The 6,145-nt window shown below is 44.3% G+C and overlaps 1 long non-coding RNA gene across 1 annotated transcript in view; it reads left to right on the plus strand.

Annotated features, from left to right (window-relative positions):
- The first annotated feature begins 11 nt into the window (after positions 1-11).
- LOC106147669 overlaps positions 12-6,145 on the plus strand; it is a 16,682-nt gene continuing 10,548 nt past the window's right edge. Inside the window, exon 1 of the long non-coding RNA XR_001232598.1 lies at positions 12-161. This is a non-coding gene — a long non-coding RNA (uncharacterized LOC106147669). The remainder of the gene's footprint in view (positions 162-6,145) is intronic.

Below are 6,145 nucleotides of genomic sequence, written 5' to 3' on the forward strand. Positions count from 1 at the left end.
GCGGGGCGGGGTGCGCGCGGCGCCCTCGCGGACGTGGACTCGGCGGGCGAGACAGGTGGGGCGCGGCGCTTCTGAGCCCGACCCGGTGGCACGGCCAGCCTCGTCCTGCAGCTGAGGCCGGGACGCGATCTCTGGCTCGTTTCTAACGTGGACAGGCTCGTGTAAGTAATTCTTAGAAATGTGTTTTCTACATCTGTTTTTTTTTTTTTTTTTTTTTTTTGGATGCCTATACCAAAAGTCCAAGACCCGAGGCTTCTTTTTGCGTTGGCGCACCTTTGCCAGTGATGTCACAAACGGCTTTATTCGGGAACCCGTTTGGGTCCCCTGGAAGCACCAGCGGCTGCGAGACACAAGACGCAAGGGCTGTTTCCAGGGCACCCTGAATGAAACTCAATGTATGAGTTCTCGGTATACAGAGGAGAAGCGCTGGGGCACCCCTGTCTGCTCGCACTGACCCGCTGCTTAATGGCTGCTGGGCTGGTGGTGCCTCGCCGTCTAGACGGTGGGAAGGTGGTGGTGACAGCGGGACAGATGCCGCAGAAGGATACGACGGGTTATGGATCCTCTCTTACTAATATGGAACTGTGAAGCCAGTGTCGCTCTGTATGGATGGAATTCTAAACGAGGTTAAATCACCTAGTTTCTTGGCCACTTTAACATGTAAGCAGGTTACCAAAAACATATTACCATAAAAAAATCACAATGCATTACCCAACCAGATAATTCCTTACTTCTTTTTTCCATATTCCTTGCCAGGATCTTAAGGATTCCCACCCCAGTATGCCTTCCTTTGCCTCTTCATTTCACTTCTCCCCACCGCTACGGTGATGCCTCAGTTCCCCTGGAATTGAACTCACGACCTTACACTTGGCAGGTAGGCGCTTATGCCACTGAGCTATATCCCCAGCCCAGCAAAGTTAATTCTTTCCGTGATTCTGTTTGTTTGTTTGGTTGGTTGGTTTTTCTCCGGTACCGGGAACCGAACTCACGACCTTGCGCTTGCCAAGAAGGCGCTTTGCGGCTGAACTAATTCCCCAGCCCCTGTTTTGTTTTTTGGTTTTTTTCCGGTACCAGGAATCAAACTCATGACCTTGCACTTGCCAGGCAGGCACTGTGCCGCTGAGCTAAATCCCCAGCCCCCTCTTTCTGTGATTCTGGTCGCAAACCGAACTGGACAAGAACCGAATCAAATTTGCCCAGGAGGTCAACATTGAATGAAAAGTCGTGATATAAAAACTTTCTTCCTAAATTTATGTTACCTTATGAATCAAGTCTCACACCCTGATGAGTATCACAGTATCAGTGAGAATGACTCAAAAGACAGTAACATCGCCATGGACTATTTAAATTTGCTCTCCCACGGGAAGGTTTGCAAGGGCAGCCTGATTTTTTTTTTTTCCAGTTGTGGTCATGCAAACTTCACAAAATGCGTGATACTATTTGACTGTTGTTCCCAAAGCCCAAAGGAGGTATCTTCAGTGCCACCGGGTTGAGAGGGATACAGGATTACACAGCTGTCTTCTTAGGTAAATCTGACCTACTTAGCCTTCTCTGGAGGTATTTTTCTTGCTGACTCATGAGCAACAGGAAAGTTATGGCCCATTAAGCAGCTTCCAGGTTTTGGAGTAAACTTCTCCAATGAAGAAGGCTCCTGTGTGTCTTGTGTGATATTTCCATTATTCCCCTTGTTGGTAGGTGATGTGGTCACAATACTGGAGCTGGACAATTGGGGGATATATTTACCAGCCCCGTTACCTCGTTTTACAGAAGAAACTAAAGCCCAGAAAGCTGAGAATCTAAGTGACAGAGTTCTTCTTAGTGATGGTTATGATTTTCAGCATACTAATTTTTAAATTAGATTTATATAAGCCACTGAGCAGGGTGTGTAGCTCAGTGGGAGAGTGTTTGCTTAGCATACAGTCCAGGATTTAATTTCTAGCATTGCAAAAAGCAAAACACAGGCTCCCTAAATGGTTAAATCTAAATTTATTTTAAATATGTAAGACATTAACAATTTTTTTTTACCTACTTTGCCCTTGTTTCTTTTTTAAATGAGTACAGGTGACAACCAAGCTATCAACCAAGTATCAACCAAGTTGATAAATGTGAGTTACATCAAAACACATCTTACATAAAACCATCTGTGAAGTGTTAAACCCCAATCACCTATCTCTAAATCAGGTTACAAGGTGGCTGTGAAGATTAAATGAGACAATACAGAATATGATTCAGTAAATGCTAGAAATTAGGTTCTCAATACATGCTAGAAACTATGCTATATTTATTTACATTGGGGGGGCTCACCAAACCTTTTATTAACATGGTAAATTTGATAATAATTCAAGAACTTGAATAACTTATTCTTACTCATAGCTGTCATTCAGACATGGTAGACATCAGAATACAGTAATCAGTGAAAATATGTATGTAAAAATCTGTCTGATGATCCATCCATCCGTCCATTTTGGGCCTGGCCCAGATGAAAACAAAACCAGTGTTTCCTTAAGCTACCACCACTATGCCTGCTGGGGTCCCAGTCTCCTGATTGACTGGAGGAAGTGCCTCAAGGGCATGTGTTTTAGGCGGGGCAGAAACCTGGTAACTGAGTTCCTGTGTTCGTGAGCTGGAGACTGCCTCCTGAACTCAGAGGGACCCTTCATCCCACCTTGTCTCTTGAAGCCTCCATGAGGTACAATAGGTAAGGATTCTCTCCTTCCCAGGCTACTTTGTTGTGTTAAATTATTTTCCTTTTCTGCTGAAGGACTGTCAGACAATCTGTGGAGGAGTAGCAATATTCACAGTCACACAATGACAACTTTCTTGAGATTTTCAAATAAAACAATACAATAAAAAGGCTAAATTTTACTGTATGTGAATTAAATCAACTAGGTTAAAATTTTAAATTAAAGAACTTGCTTTTTTGAGAGTCCTCACTGTGTAGTCCAGACTGGCCATGAACTCACTATGTAGTCCAGACTGGCCATGAACTCACTATGTAGTCCAGGCTGGCCTTGAACTTGCTGTAGATAGTCCAGCTAGCCTCAAACTCTTGGTCCTCTGCCTCAGCCTTCCAAGTGCAAGAAATAACTGTAGACAAAAATAAATTTTTAAAGACAAAAACAAATTTTAAATGGAGACTACCATTTGGTTTATACATGGTAATATGGATGTGGTCCTGCTAAATGTTTAAATATGGTTAGGGCTGGGGATTGTACCTCAGTGGTAGCATGTTTGCCCAGCATGTATGAGGATCTGGGTTCATAAATATGATTAAATGAATGATGCATGAATTATAAAAAGGAGTTATCTTCCCAGCTTCCTTTGCACTGTGGCCTCTCTTGACAAGGTCTGGTCAATGAGAGATAAGCAAACTTCTGGATTGACTTCCAGGAAAGCTGTTGTTTCCCTGATGAAAAGGAATAGATTTAGCTGGCACAGAGCTTTTGCTCTGTGTCCATCCAGGTGGAACACAGATGTGATGTCCAAAGGTTTGGCGGCTGACTTTTCCTATCGAGACAAAATACCCGATACTCACAATTTGGGGAACAGGCTTACTGGTTCACAGATTCAGCTGTATGGCAGGAACAGTAAGGACAGAAGGACATGTGGCCAAGAAGTAGGACAGAAAAGGAAGGATTAGGGACAAGAATACATCCTTTTAGGTCATGTCCCCAGTGACCTGCCTCTAAACAGGCCTCATCACCTAACAGCACATTTTACTACTGAACTCATCAATGTATGAATCCATTCACCTTCCAGACAAATGAGCCTTTGCAGGCACGTTTTAGATCTAAACCATAACTTTACATCTCTGGCCCCCCAAAGACTCATCTCATTATACAAAATGCATTTAGTCCATCTTTAAGAGTTACCAGAGTCTTCACAGTTCCAGCATTGCTGGGAAGTTCAAGTCCAACATTTCCTCTGATACTAAAGGCAAGCAAGCTCTTCACTGTGTAAAAATACAGCTCTTCACCCTGTAAAAATAAAAAAGAAAGTTAAACACTTCCAAGATACAGTAGCGCAGAGTAAATATTTCCATTTCAAAAGGGGAAGAGGGACATAGAAATGAATGATGGGACCAGGGAAAACATTAAAACCTGTAGCTCTGTGTCCAGCACCCAGGCCACATTTTGGTGCAGTGTGAGCTCCAAAGAGTTTGGATGGCCCTATCTCTCTTGCATTGCCGGTTGCCACCCTCATAGGCGCTCTCTTGGGTTACTCCACTCACTGCAGCTTTCCTCAGTAGATGATGCATGTTCCTGGCATCTCCAACTTTCTGAGGTCTCCAGTATACTTTCAACCTCACTGTCACACACTGCCCTCTCAGGGCCATGCTGCCTGACCTTCCAGGCCTTCTTACAAAATCTGGGTGGAAGCCTTCATAGCCCCACAACTCTTGCATTTTGCATACCTGAAAAACCAACAGTACATACTGGTTTACCACCAGCACAAGAAGTAGCCAGGGCCCCCTGGACTTGAGCCTTTGAGTGCCTGGATGACTAAGCACTGTAAAACAAATGCAGGGGAACCAATTCCTTTGATGACCCTTCTCAAGCAGGGGACCCTGGAGTTCTCTTCTCAAAAGAAAGCTTTACAGTTTTTCACCCATGAGCCTGCAAAGGGTGGGGTCTTGCTGCTTCCTGAGATGCCTCAGGCCATCTTTCCTATTGTCCTTAAGTAAAGTACTTGGCTTCTTTTTGGCAACCATGTTTTCCTTTGCTCCAACTTTGTATGCTTCAATTCTGGTAAAACTGCACACTGTTCAAAGTCTTCCACTCTGCAGTGTGTTCCTGCTTTTCACTGCAAATCTGGCTAAAGACAGCAGTACCCATACCATAACCTGAATGATGTTGGGCTGCCTTGAAATTTCCTCTGCCAGATTAGCACACTGCCTTTAAGCTCAGTCTTTCCCAAAGTCTCAGAACAAAGACAAAATGTAGATAATTTTCTGTCAGAACATAACATACAGGGCTTCTAGTCCAGTTGCCAGTGGGAACATTATTCTCAACTAAAACCTCCTGAGCTTGGCCTTTACTGTCAGCATTTCTGTCAGCATTCTGGTCTTCTGAACTCCAACCAGCGTCTCCCATTAAGCTCACCAGTTCACAGACTTAAACTCTAGGTCTTCTTTAACCAACATCTGAAAGCCTTTCCAAACTCCTCCCATGAACAAGTTCCAAATGCTTCTAAATCAGATAGCCAGGCCAGGCGTGCTGGCCCACACCTATAATCCCAGCACTCAGGAGGCTGAAGCAGGAGGATCGCTGCAAGTTTGAGACCAGCCTGGGCTACAAAGTGAGCTCAAGGCCAGCCTGAACAGCATAGCGAGACCCTGTTGCAAAAAATAAAAATAAATTAATCACATGGCCAGGGGGCTGGGGATTTAGCTCAGTGGCAAAAGCGCCTGCCTGGCAAACGCAAGGTTGTGAGTTCGGTTCCCAGTACCGGAGAAAACCCAAAGGAAAAAAAAAAAAAAAATCACATGGCCAGGTACAGGCAGAGTCTAATCCTACTACCAAAATCTTAGTTACTTTACTATTACGGGGATAAAATACCCAACATCCACAATTTAAAAGAGGATAGCTTGGCTGGGCATGGTGGTGCATGCCTGAAATCCCCGTACTCAGGAGGCTGAGACAGGAGGATTGCTGTGAGTTTGAGGCCATCTGGGCTACAAAGTGAACTTATGGCTAGTCTTAACTACCTAGCAAAACCCTGTCTCAAAAAGATAAAAAAAAACTTTCTAGGTCACACCCCCGGTGACCCACCTCCAACCAGACCCTACCTCCTAACAGCACATTTAGCTACTGAGCTCATCAATGGATAAATCCACTGATGACTGTAACTTCCCCGTTATCCAACCACCTTCCAAACACACAAGGCTTTGGGGGACACCTTAGATCTAAGTCAATCACAGTAGTGATCATACAAGCCTGATAAAGGAAGCTACATGCTGAGGATGGTAGAGTGGAAAGGCAGAACGTGTCTGGATTGCCCATGGAATTAAGGAATTGCTGACTCTCTACCTTTAGACATTGTGTTTTGTAAGCAAAAGTCACCCCTTCCTACCATGATCAAGTTTACTGTTGTTCTTTGCAGCCAAAATAGTCCCAATTCGGGGAAAATCAACCAAGAGAAAAAA

The sequence above is a fragment of the Chinchilla lanigera genome, unplaced genomic scaffold (genome assembly GCF_000276665.1).
Source record: "Chinchilla lanigera isolate Chin_1 unplaced genomic scaffold, ChiLan1.0 scaffold00391, whole genome shotgun sequence".
Classification (NCBI taxonomy): domain Eukaryota; kingdom Metazoa; phylum Chordata; class Mammalia; order Rodentia; family Chinchillidae; genus Chinchilla; species Chinchilla lanigera.